Genomic DNA, 12,864 nt, shown 5'->3' with positions numbered 1-12,864 from the left:
TCATCACACAGAAGTTTCGGAGAATGCTTCCGTCTAGTTTTTAGGTGAAGATATTTCATTTCCCAGCATAGGCCTCACAGCGCTCCAAATATACACTAGAAGATTCTAAAAAAAGAGTGTTCCAAAACTGCTCTTTCAAAAGGTAGGTTCAAGTCTGTGAGTTGAATGCACTCATCTCAAAGAAGTTTCTGAGAATGCTTCTGTGTAGTTGGTATTTGAAGACATTTCGTTTTCCAGCAGAGGCCTCCAAGCGCTCGAAATAAACACTTGCAGATTCTACAAAAGGAGTGTTTCAAAACTGTTCTATCAAAAGGAACGTTCAAGTCTGTGAGTTGAATGCACTCATCACACAGAAGTTTCGGAGAATGCTTCCGTCTAGTTTTTAGGTGAAGATATTTCATTTCCCAGCATAGGCCTCACAGCGCTCCAAATATACACTAGCAGATTCTACAAAAAGAGTGTTCCAGAACTGCTCTTTCAAAAGAAAGGTTCAAGTCTGTGAGTTGAATGCACTCGTCACAAGCAAGTTTCTGAGAATGCTTCTGTCTAGTTTCTATGTGAGGATGTTTCCTTTTCCAGCGTTGGCCTCCAACAGTTCCAAATGTGCACTTGCAGATTCTACAAAAAGAGAGTTTGAAAACTCTTCTATCACAAAGAAGGTTCAGCTCTGTGAGTAGAATGCACTCATCACAAAGAAGTTTCTGAGAATGCTTCTGTCTAGTTATTATGTGAAGATATTTCCTTTTCCAGGATAGGCCTCAAAGCGCTCCAAATAAACACTTGCAGATTTTACAAAAGGAGTGTTTCCAAACTGCTCTATCAAAAGCAGTGTTCAAGTCTGTGAGTTGAATGCACTCATCACACAGAAGTTTCTGAGAATGCTTCTGTCTAGTTTTTAGGAGAAGATATTTCATTTCCCAGCATAGGCCTCAAAGCGCTCCAAATATCCACTTGCAGATTCTACAAAAAGAGTGTTTCAAAACTGCTCTTTCAAAAGGAAGGTTCAAGTCTGTGAGTTGAATGCACTCATCACACAGAAGTTTCTGAGAATGCTTCTGTGTAGTTGTTATTTGAAGACATTTCCTTTTCCAGCATAGGCCTCCAAGCGCTCCAAATAAACACTTGCAGATTCTACAAAAGGAGTGTTTCAAAACTGTTGTATCAAAAGGAACGTTCAAGTCTGTGAGTTGAATGCACTCATCACACAGAAGTTTCGGAGAATGCTTCCGTCTAGTTTTTAGGTGAAGATATTTCATTTCCCAGCATATGCCTCACAGCGCTCCAAATATACACTAGCAGATTCTACAAAAAGAGTGTTCCAAAACTGCTCTTTCAAAAGAAAGGTTCAAGTCTGTGAGTTGAATGCACTCGTCACCAGCAAGTTTCTGAGAATGCTTCTGTCTAGTTTCTATGTGAGGATGTTTCCTTTTCCAGCGTTGGCCTCCAACAGTTCCAAATGTGCACTTGCAGATTCTACAAAAAGAGAGTTTGAAAACTCTTCTATCACAAAGAAGGTTCAACTCTGTGAGTAGAATGCACTCATCACAAAGAAGTTTCTGAGAATGCTTCTGTCTAGTTATTATGTGAAGATATTTCCTTTTCCAGGATAGGCCTCAAAGCGCTCCAAATAAACACTTGCAGATTTTACAAAAGGAGTGTTTCCAAACTGCTCTATCAAAAGCAGTGTTCAAGTCTGTGAGTTGAATGCACTCATCACACAGAAGTTTCTGAGAATGCTTCTGTCTAGTTTTTAGGAGAAGATATTTCATTTCCCAGCAGAGGCCTCAAAGCGCTCCAAATATCCACTTGCAGATTCTACAAAAAGAGTGTTTCAAAACTGCTCTTTCAAAAGGAAGGTTCAAGTCTGTGAGTTGAATGCACTCATCACAAAGAAGTTTCTGAGAATGCTTCTGTGTAGTTGTTATTTGAAGACATTTCCTTTTCCAGCAGAGGCCTCCAAGCGCTCGAAATAAACACTTGCAGATTCTACAAAAGGAGTGTTTCAAAACTGTTCTATCAAAAGGAAGGTTCAAGTCTGTGAGTTGAATGCACTCATCACACAGAAGTTTCGGAGAATGCTTACGTCTAGTTTTTAGGTGAAGATATTTCATTTCCCAGCATAGGCCTCACAGCGCTCCAAATATACACTAGCAGATTCTACAAAAAGAGTGTTCCAAAACTGCTCTTTCTAAAGAAAGGTTCAAGTCTGTGAGTTGAATGCACTCGTCACCAGCAAGTTTCTGAGAATGCTTCTGTCTAGTTTCTATGTGAGGATGTTTCCTTTTCCAGCGTTGGCCTCCAACAGTTCCAAATGTGCACTTGCAGATTCTACAAAAAGAGAGTTTGAAAACTCTTCTATCACAAAGAAGGTTCAACTCTGTGAGTAGAATGCACTCATCACAAAGAAGTTTCTGAGAATGCTTCTGTCTAGTTATTATGTGAAGATATTTCCTTTTCCAGGATAGGCCTCAAAGCGCTCCAAATAAACACTTGCAGATTTTACAAAAGGAGTGTTTCCAAACTGCTCTATCAAAAGCAGTGTTCAAGTCTGTGAGTTGAATGCACTCATCACACAGAAGTTTCTGAGAATGCTTCTGTCTAGTTTTTAGGAGAAGATATTTCATTTCCCAGCATAGGCCTCAAAGCGCTCCAAATATCCACTTGCAGATTCTACAAAAAGAGTGTTTCAAAACTGCTCTTTCAAAAGGAAGGTTCAAGTCTGTGAGTTAAATGCACTCATCACAAAGAAGTTTCTGAGAATGCTTCTGTGTAGTTGTTATTTGAAGACATTTCCTTTTCCAGCAGAGGCCTCCAAGCGCTCGAAATAAACACTTGCAGATTCTACAAAAGGAGTGTTTCAAAACTGTTCTATCAAAAGGAAGGTTCAAGTCTGTGAGTTGAATGCACTCATCACACAGAAGTTTCGGAGAATGCTTCCGTCTAGTTTTTAGGTGAAGATATTTCATTTCCAAGCATAGGCCTCACAGCGCTCCAAATATACACTAGCAGATTCTACAAAAAGAGTGTTCCAGAACTGCTCTTTCAAAAGAAAGGTTCAAGTCTGTGAGTTGAATGCACTCGTCACCAGCAAGTTTCTGAGAATGCTTCTGTCTAGTTTCTATGTGAGGATGTTTCCTTTTCCAGCGTTGGCCTCCAACAGTTCCAAATGTGCACTTGCAGATTCTACAAAAAGAGAGTTTGAAAACTCTTCTATCACAAAGAAGGTTCAACTCTGTGAGTAGAATGCACTCATAACAAAGAAGTTTCTGAGAATGCTTCTGTCTAGTTATTATGTGAAGATATTTCCTTTTCCAGGATAGGCCTCAAAGCGCTCCAAATAAACACTTGCAGATTTTACAAAAGGAGTGTTTCCAAACTGCTCTATCAAAAGCAGTGTTCAAGTCTGTGAGTTGAATGCACTCATCACACAGAAGTTTCTGAGAATGCTTCTGTCTAATTTTTAGGAGAAGTTATTTCATTTCCCAGCATAGGCCTCAAAGCGCTCCAAATATCCACTTGCAGATTCTACAAAAAGAGTGTTTCAAAACTGCTCTTTCAAAAGGAAGGTTCAAGTCTGTGAGTTGAATGCACTCATCACACAGAAGTTTCTGAGAATGCTTCTGTGTAGTTGTTATTTGAAGACATTTCCTTTTCCAGCATAGGCCTCCAAGCGCTCGAAATAAACACTTGCAGATTCTACAAAAGGAGTGTTTCAAAACTGTTCTATCAAAAGGAACGTTCAAGTCTGTGAGTTGAATGCACTCATCACAAAGAAGTTTCTGAGAATGCTTCTGTGTAGTTGTTATTTGAAGACATTTCCTTTTCCAGCATAGGCCTCCAAGCGCTCCAAATAAACACTTGCAGATTCTACAAAAGGAGTGTTTCAAAACTGTTCCATCAAAAGGAACGTTCAAGTCTGTGAGTTGAATGCACTCATCACAGAGAAGTTTCTGAGAACGCTTCCGTCTAGTTTTTAGGTGAAGATATTTCATTTCCCAGCATAGGCCTCACAGCGCTCCAAATATACACTAGAAGATTCTACAAAAAGAGTGTTCCAGAACTGCTCTTTCAAAAGAAAGGTTCAAGTCTGTGAGTTGAATGCACTCGTCACAAGCAAGTTTCTGAGAATGCTTCTGTCTAGTTTCTATGTGAGGATGTTTCCTTTTCCAGCGTTGGCCTCCAACAGTTCCAAATGTGCACTTGCAGATTCTACAAAAAGAGAGTTTGAAAACTCTTCTATCACAAAGAAGGTTCAGCTCTGTGAGTAGAATGCACTCATCACAAAGAAGTTTCTGAGAATGCTTCTGTCTAGTTATTATGTGAAGATATTTCCTTTTCCAGGATAGGCCTCAAAGCGCTCCAAATAAACACTTGCAGATTTTACAAAAGGAGTGTTTCCAAACTGCTCTATCAAAAGCAATGTTCAAGTCTGTGAGGTGAATGCACTCATCACACAGAAGTTTCTGAGAATGCTTCTGTCTAGTTTTTAGGAGAAGATATTTCATTTCCCAGCATAGGCCTCAAAGCGCTCCAAATATCCACTTGCAGATTCTACAAAAAGAGTGTTTCAAAACTGCTCTTTCAAAAGGAAGGTTCAAGTCTGTGAGTTGAATGCACTCATCACAAAGAAGTTTCTGAGAATGCTTCTGTGTAGTTGTTATTTGAAGACATTTCCTTTTCCAGCATAGGCCTCCAAGCGCTCCAAATAAACCCTTGCAGATACTACAAAAGGAGTGTTTCCGAACTGCTCTATCAAAAGCAATGTTCTAGTCTGTGAGTTGAATGCACTCATCACACAGAAGTTTCTGAGAATGCTTCTGTCTAGTTTTTAGGAGAAGATATTTCATTTCCCAGCATAGGCCTCAAAGCGCTCCAAATATCCACTTGCAGATTCTACAAAAAGAATGTTTCAAAACTGCTCTTTCAAAAGGAAGGTTCAAGTCTGTGAGTTGAATGCACTCATCACAAAGAAGTTTCTGAGAATGCTTCTGTGTAGTTGTTATTTGAAGACATTTCCTTTTCCAGCATAGGCCTCCAAGCGCTCGAAATAAACACTTGCAGATTCTACAAAAGGAGTGTTTCAAAACTCTTCTATCAAAAGGAAGGTTGAGGTCTGTGAGTTGAATGCACTCATCACAAAGAAGTTTCTGAGAATGCTTCTGTGTAGTTGTTATTTGAAGACATTTCCTTTTCCAGCGTAGGCCTCCAAGCGCTCCAAATAAACACTTGGAGATTCTACAAAAGGAGTGTTTCAAAACTGTTCTATCAAAAGGAAGGTTCAAGTCTGTGAGTTGAATGCACTCATCACACAGAAGTTTCTGAGAATGCTTCCGTCTAGTTCTTAGGTGAAGATATTTCATTTCCCAGCATAGGCCTCACAGCGCTCCAAATATACACTAGCAGATTCTACAAAAAGAGTGTTCCAAAACTGCTCTTTCAAAAGAAAGGTTCAAGTCTGTGAGTTGAATGCACTCGTCACAAGCAAGTTTCTGAGAATGCTTCTGTCTAGTTTCTATGTGAGGATGTTTCCTTCTCCAGCGTTGGCCTCCAACAGTTCCAAATGTGCACTTGCAGATTCTACAAAAAGAGAGTTTGAAAACTCTTCTATCACAAAGAAGGTTCAGCTCTGTGAGTAGAATGCACTCATCACAAAGAAGTTTCTGAGAATGCTTCTGTCTAGTTATTATGTGAAGATATTTCCTTTTCCAGGATAGGCCTCAAAGCGCTCCAAATAAACACTTGCAGATTTTACAAAAGGAGTGTTTCCAAACTGCTCTATCAAAAGCAATGTTCAAGTCTGTGAGTTGAATGCACTCATCACACAGAAGTTTCTGAGAATGCTTCTGTCTAGTTTTTAGGAGAAGATATTTCATTTCCCAGCATAGGCCTCAAAGCGCTCCAAATACCCACTTGCAGATTCTAGAAAAAGAGTGTTTCAAAACTGCTCTTTCAAAAGGAAGGTTCAAGTCTGTGAGTTGAATGAACTCATCACAAAGAAGTTTCTGAGAATGCTTCTGTGTAGTTGTTATTTGAAGACATTTCCTTTTCCAGCATAGCCCTCCAAGCGCTCCAAATAAACACTTGCAGATTCTACAAAAGGAGTGTTTCAAAACTGTTCTATCAAAAGGAACGTTCAAGTCTGTGAGTTGAATGCACTCATCACACAGAAGTTTCGGAGAATGCTTCCGTCTAGTTTTTAGGTGAAGATATTTCATTTCCCAGCATAGGCCTCACAGCGCTCCAAATATTCACTAGCAGATTCTACAAAAAGAGTGTTCCAAAACTGCTCTTTCAAAAGAAAGGTTCAAGTCTGTGAGTTGAATGCACTCGTCACCAGCAAGTTTCTGAGAATGCTTCTGTCTAGTTTCTATGTGAGGATGTTTCCTTTTCCAGCGTTGGCCTCCAACAGTTCAAAATGTGCACTTGCAGATTCTACAAAAAGAGAGTTTGAAAACTCTTCTATCACAAAGAAGGTTCAACTCTGTGAGTAGAATGCACTCATCACAAAGAAGTTTCTGAGAATGCTTCTGTCTAGTTATTATGTGAAGATATTTCCTTTTCCAGGATAGGCCTCAAAGCGCTCCAAATAAACACTTGCAGATTTTACAAAAGGAGTGTTTCCAAACTGCTCTATCAAAAGCAGTGTTCAAGTCTGTGAGTTGAATGCACTCATCACACAGAAGTTTCTGAGAATGCTTCTGTCTAGTTTTTAGGAGAAGATATTTCATTTCCCAGCATAGGCCTCAAAGCGCTCCAAATATCCACTTGCAGATTCTACAAAAAGAGTGTTTCAAAACTGCTCTTTCAAAAGGAAGGTTCAAGTCTGTGAGTTGAATGCACTCATCACAAAGAAGTTTCTGAGAATGCTTCTGTGTAGTTGTTATTTGAAGACATTTCCTTTTCCAGCATAGGCCTCCAAGCACTCCAAATAAACAGTTGCAGATTCTACAAAAGGAGTGTTTCAAAACTGTTCTATCAAAAGGAAGGTTCAAGTCTGTGAGTTGAATGCACTCATCACACAGAAGTTTCGGAGAATGCTTCCGTCTAGTTTTTAGGTGAAGATATTTCATTTCCCAGCATAGGCCTCACAGCGCTCCAAATATACACTAGCAGATTCTACAAAAAGAGTGTTCCAGAACTGCTCTTTCAAAACAAAGGTTCAAGTCTGTGAGTTGAATGCACTCGTCACAAGCAAGTTTCTGAGAATGCTTCTGTCTAGTTTCTATGTGAGGATGTTTCCTTTTCCAGCGTTGGCCTCCAACAGTTCCAAATGTGCACTTGCAGATTCTACAAAAAGAGAGTTTGAAAACTCTTCTATCACAAAGAAGGTTCAGCTCTGTGAGTAGAATGCACTCATCACAAAGAAGTTTCTGAGAATGCTTCTGTCTAGTTATTATGTGAAGATATTTCCTTTTCCAGGATAGGCCTCAAAGCGCTCCAAATAAACACTTGCAGATTTTACAAAAGGAGTGTTTCCAAACTGCTCTATCAAAAGCAATGTTCAAGTCTGTGAGTTGAATGCACTCATCACACAGAAGTTTCTGAGAATGCTTCTGTCTAGTTTTTAGGAGAAGATATTTCATTTCCCAGCATAGGCCTCAAAGCGCTCCAAATATCCACTTGCAGATTCTACAAAAAGAGTGTTTCAAAACTGCTCTTTCAAAAGGAAGGTTCAAGTCTGTGAGTTGAATGCACTCATCACAAAGAAGTTTCTGAGAATGCTTCTGTGTAGTTGTTATTTGAAGACATTTCCTTTTCCAGCATAGGCCTCCAAGCGCTCCAAATAAACACTTGCAGATTCTACAAAAGGAGTGTTTCAAAACTGTTCTATCAAAAGGAACGTTCAAGTCTGTGAGTTGAATGCACTCATCACACAGAAGTTTCGGAGAATGCTTCCGTCTAGTTTTTAGGTGAAGATATTTCATTTCCCAGCATAGGCCTCACAGCGCTCCAAATATACACTAGCAGATTCTACAAAAAGAGTGTTCCAAAACTGCTCTTTCAAAAGAAAGGTTCAAGTCTGTGAGTTGAATGCACTCGTCACCAGCAAGTTTCTGAGAATGCTTCTGTCTAGTTTCTATGTGAGGATGTTTCCTTTTCCAGCGTTGGCCTCCAACAGTTCAAAATGTGCACTTGCAGATTCTACAAAAAGAGAGTTTGAAAACTCTTCTATCACAAAGAAGGTTCAACTCTGTGAGTAGAATGCACTCATCACAAAGAAGTTTCTGAGAATGCTTCTGTCTAGTTATTATGTGAAGATATTTCCTTTTCCAGGATAGGCCTCAAAGCGCTCCAAATAAACACTTGCAGATTTTACAAAAGGAGTGTTTCCAAACTGCTCTATCAAAAGCAGTGTTCAAGTCTGTGAGTTGAATGCACTCATCACACAGAAGTTTCTGAGAATGCTTCTGTCTAATTTTTAGGAGAAGTTATTTCATTTCCCAGCATAGGCATCAAAGCGCTCCAAATATCCACTTGCAGATTCTACAAAAAGAGTGTTTCAAAACTGCTCTTTCAAAAGGAAGGTTCAAGTCTGTGAGTTGAATGCACTCATCACACAGAAGTTTCTGAGAATGCTTCTGTGTAGTTGTTATTTGAAGACATTTCCTTTTCCAGCAGAGGCCTCCAAGCGCTCGAAATAAACACTTGCAGATTCTACAAAAGGAGTGTTTCAAAACTGTTCTATCAAAAGGAAGGTTCAAGACTGTGAGTTGAATGCACTCATCACACAGTAGTTTCGGAGAGTGCTTCCGTCTAGTTTTTAGGTGAAGATATTTCATTTCCCAGCATAGGCCTCACAGCGCTCCAATATACACTAGCAGATTCTACAAAAAGAGTGTTCCAGAACTGCTCTTTCAAAAGAAAGGTTCAAGTCTGTGAGTTGAATGCACTCGTCACAAGCAAGTTTCTGAGAATGCTTCTGTCTAGTTTCTATGTGAGGATGTTTCCTTTTCCAGCGTTGGCCTCCAACAGTTCCAAATGTGCACTTGCAGATTCTACAAAAAGAGAGTTTGAAAACTCTTCTATCACAAAGAAGGTTCAACTCTGTGAGTAGAATGCACTCATCACAAAGAAGTTTCTGAGAATGCTTCTGTCTAGTTATTATGTGAAGATATTTCCTTTTCCAGGATAGGCCTCAAAGCGCTCCAAATAAACACTTGCAGATTTTACAAAAGGAGTGTTTCCAAACTGCTCTATCAAAAGCAGTGTTCAAGTCTGTGAGTTGAATGCACTCATCACAAAGAAGTTTCTGAGAATGCTTCTGTGTAGTTGTTATTTGAAGACATTTCCTTTTCCAGCATAGGCCTCCAAGCGCTCGAAATAAACACTTGCAGATTCTACAAAAGGAGTGTTTCAAAACTGTTCTATGAAAAGGAACGTTCAAGTCTGTGAGTTGAATGCACTCATCACAAAGAAGTTTCTGAGAATGCTTCTGTGTAGTTGTTATTTGAAGACATTTCCTTTTCCAGCATAGGCCTCCAAGCGCTCCAAATAAACACTTACAGATTCTACAAAAGGAGTGTTTCAAAACTGTTCTTTCAAAAGGAACGTTCAAGTCTGTGAGTTGAATGCACTCATCACACAGAAGTTTCGGAGAATGCTTCCGTCTAGTTTTTAGGTGAAGATATTTCATTTCCCAGCATAGGCCTCACAGCGCTCCAAATATACACTAGCAGATTCTACAAAAAGTGTGTTCCAAAACTGCTCTTTCAAAAGAAAGGTTCAAGTCTGTGAGTTGAATGCACTCGTCACCAGCAAGTTTCTGAGAATGCTTCTGTCTAGTTTCTATGTGAGGATGTTTCCTTTTCCAGCGTTGGCCTCCAACACTTCAAAATGTGCACTTGCAGATTCTACAAAAAGAGAGTTTGAAAACTCTTCTATCACAAAGAAGGTTCAACTCTGTGAGTAGAATGCACTCATCACAAAGAAGTTTCTGAGAATGCTTCTGTCTAGTTATTATGTGAAGATATTTCCTTTTCCAGGATAGGCCTCAAAGCGCTCCAAATAAACACTTGCAGATTTTACAAAAGGAGTGTTTCCAAACTGCTCTATCAAAAGCAGTGTTCAAGTCTGTGAGTTGAATGCACTCATCACACAGAAGTTTCTGAGAATGCTTCTGTCTAATTTTTAGGAGAAGTTATTTCATTTCCCAGCATAGGCCTCAAAGCGCTCCAAATATCCACTTGCAGATTCAAAAAAAGAGTGTTTCAAAACTGCTCTTTCAAAAGGAAGGTTCAAGTCTGTGAGTTGAATGCCCTCATCACAAAGAAGTTTCTGAGAATGCTTCTGTGTAGTTGTTATTTGAAGACATTTCCTTTTCCAGCATAGGCCTCCAAGCGCTCGAAATAAACACTTGCAGATTCTACAAAAGGAGTGTTTCAAAACTGTTCTATCAAAAGGAAGGTTCAAGTCTGTGAGTTGAATGCACTCATCACACAGAAGTTTCGGAGAATGCTTCCGTCTAGTTTTTAGGTGAAGATATTTCATTTCCCAGCATAGGCCTCACAGCGCTCCAAATATACACTAGCAGATTCTACAAAAAGAGTGTTCCAGAACTGCTCTTTCAAAAGAAAGGTTCAAGTCTGTGAGTTGAATGCACTCGTCACAAGCAAGTTTCTGAGAATGCTTCTGTCTAGTTTCTATGTGAGGATGTTTCCTTTTCCAGCGTTGGCCTCTAACAGTTCCAAATGTGCACTTGCAGATTCTACAAAAAGAGAGTTTGAAAACTCTTCTATCACAAAGAAGGTTCAGCTCTGTGAGTAGAATGCACTCATCACAAAGAAGTTTCTGAGAATGCTTCTGTCTAGTTATTATGTGAAGATATTTCCTTTTCCAGGATAGGCCTCAAAGCGCTCCAAATAAACACTTGCAGATTTTACAAAAGGAGTGTTTCCAAACTGCTCTATCAAAAGCAATGTTCAAGTCTGTGAGGTGAATGCACTCATCACACAGAAGTTTCTGAGAATGCTTCTGTCTAGTTTTTAGGAGAAGATATTTCATTTCCCAGCATAGGCCTCAAAGCGCTCCAAATATCCACTTGCAGATTCTACAAAAAGAGTGTTTCAAAACTGCTCTTTCAAAAGGAAGGTTCAAGTCTGTGAGTTGAATGCACTCATCACAAAGAAGTTTCTGAGAATGCTTCTGTGTAGTTGTTATTTGAAGACATTTCCTTTTCCAGCATAGGCCCCCAAGCGCTCCAAATAAACCCTTGCAGATACTACAAAAGGAGTGTTTCCGAACTGCTCTATCAAAAGCAATGTTCTAGTCTGTGAGTTGAATGCACTCATCACACAGAAGTTTCTGAGAATGCTTCTGTCTAGTTTTTAGGAGAAGATATTTCATTTCCCAGCATAGGCCTCAAAGCGCTCCAAATATCCACTTGCAGATTCTACACAAAGAATGTTTCAAAACTGCTCTTTCAAAAGGAAGGTTCAAGTCTGTGAGTTGAATGCACTCATCACAAAGAAGTTTCTGAGAATGCTTCTGTGTAGTTGTTATTTGAAGACATTTCCTTTTCCAGCAGAGGCCTCCAAGCGCTCGAAATAAACACTTGCAGATTCTACAAAAGGAGTGTTTCAAAACTGTTCTATCAAAAGGAACGTTCAAGTCTGTGAGTTGAATGCACTCATCACACAGAAGTTTCGGAGAATGCTTCCGTCTAGTTTTTAGGTGAAGATATTTCATTTCCAAGCATAGGCCTCACAGCGCTCCAAATATACACTAGCAGATTCTACAAAAAGAGTGTTCCAGAACTGCTCTTTCAAAAGAAAGGTTCAAGTCTGTGAGTTGAATGCACTCGTCACAAGCAAGTTTCTGAGAATGCTTCTGTCTAGTTTCTATGTGAGGATGTTTCCTTTTCCAGCGTTGGCCTACAACAGTTCCAAATGTGCACTTGCAGATTCTACAAAAAGAGAGTTTGAAAACTCTTCTATCACAAAGAAGGTCCAACTCTGTGAGTAGAATGCACTCATCAGAAAGAAGTTTCTGAGAATGCTTCTGTCTAGTTATTATGTGAAGATATTTCCTTTTCCAGGATAGGCCTCAAAGCGCTCCAAATAAACACTTGCAGATTTTACAAAAGGAGTGTTTCCAAACTGCTCTATCAAAAGCAGTGTTCAAGTCTGTGAGTTGAATGCACTCGTCACACAGAAGTTTCTGAGAATGCTTCTGTCTAGTTTTTAGGAGAAGATATTTCATTTCCCAGCATAGGCCTCAAAGCGCTCCAAATATCCACTTGCAGATTCTACAAAAAGAGTGTTTCAAAACTGCTCTTTCAAAAGGAAGGTTCAAGTCTGTGAGTTGAATGCACTCATCACAAAGAAGTTTCTGAGAATGCTTCTGTGTAGTTGTTATTTGAAGACATTTCCTTTTCCAGCATAGGCCTCCAAGCGCTCGAAATAAACACTTGCAGATTCTACAAAAGGAGTGTTTCAAAACTGTTCTATCAAAAGGAAGGTTCAGGTCTGTGAGTTGAATGCACTCATCACAAAGAAGTTTCTGAGAATGCTTCTGTGTAGTTGTTATTTGAAGACATTTCCTTTTCCAGCGTAGGCCTCCAAGCGCTCCAAATAAACACTTGCAGATTCTACAAAAGGAGTGTTTCAAAACTGTTCTATCAAAAGGAACGTTCAAGTCTGTGAGTTGAATGCACTCATCACACAGAAGTTTCTGAGAATGCTTCCGTCTAGTTCTTAGGTGAAGATATTTCATTTCCCAGCATAGGCCTCACAGCGCTCCAAATATACACTAGCAGATTCTACAAAAAGAGTGTTCCAAAACTGCTCTTTCAAAAGAAAGGTTCAAGTCTGTGAGTTGAATGCACTCGTCACAAGCAAGTTTCTGAGAATGCTTCTGTCTAGTTTC

This window comes from Pongo abelii, chromosome 19, assembly GCF_028885655.2.
Source record: "Pongo abelii isolate AG06213 chromosome 19, NHGRI_mPonAbe1-v2.0_pri, whole genome shotgun sequence".
Classification (NCBI taxonomy): Eukaryota; Metazoa; Chordata; class Mammalia; order Primates; family Hominidae; genus Pongo; species Pongo abelii.
This window is presented reverse-complemented; position numbering follows the sequence as displayed.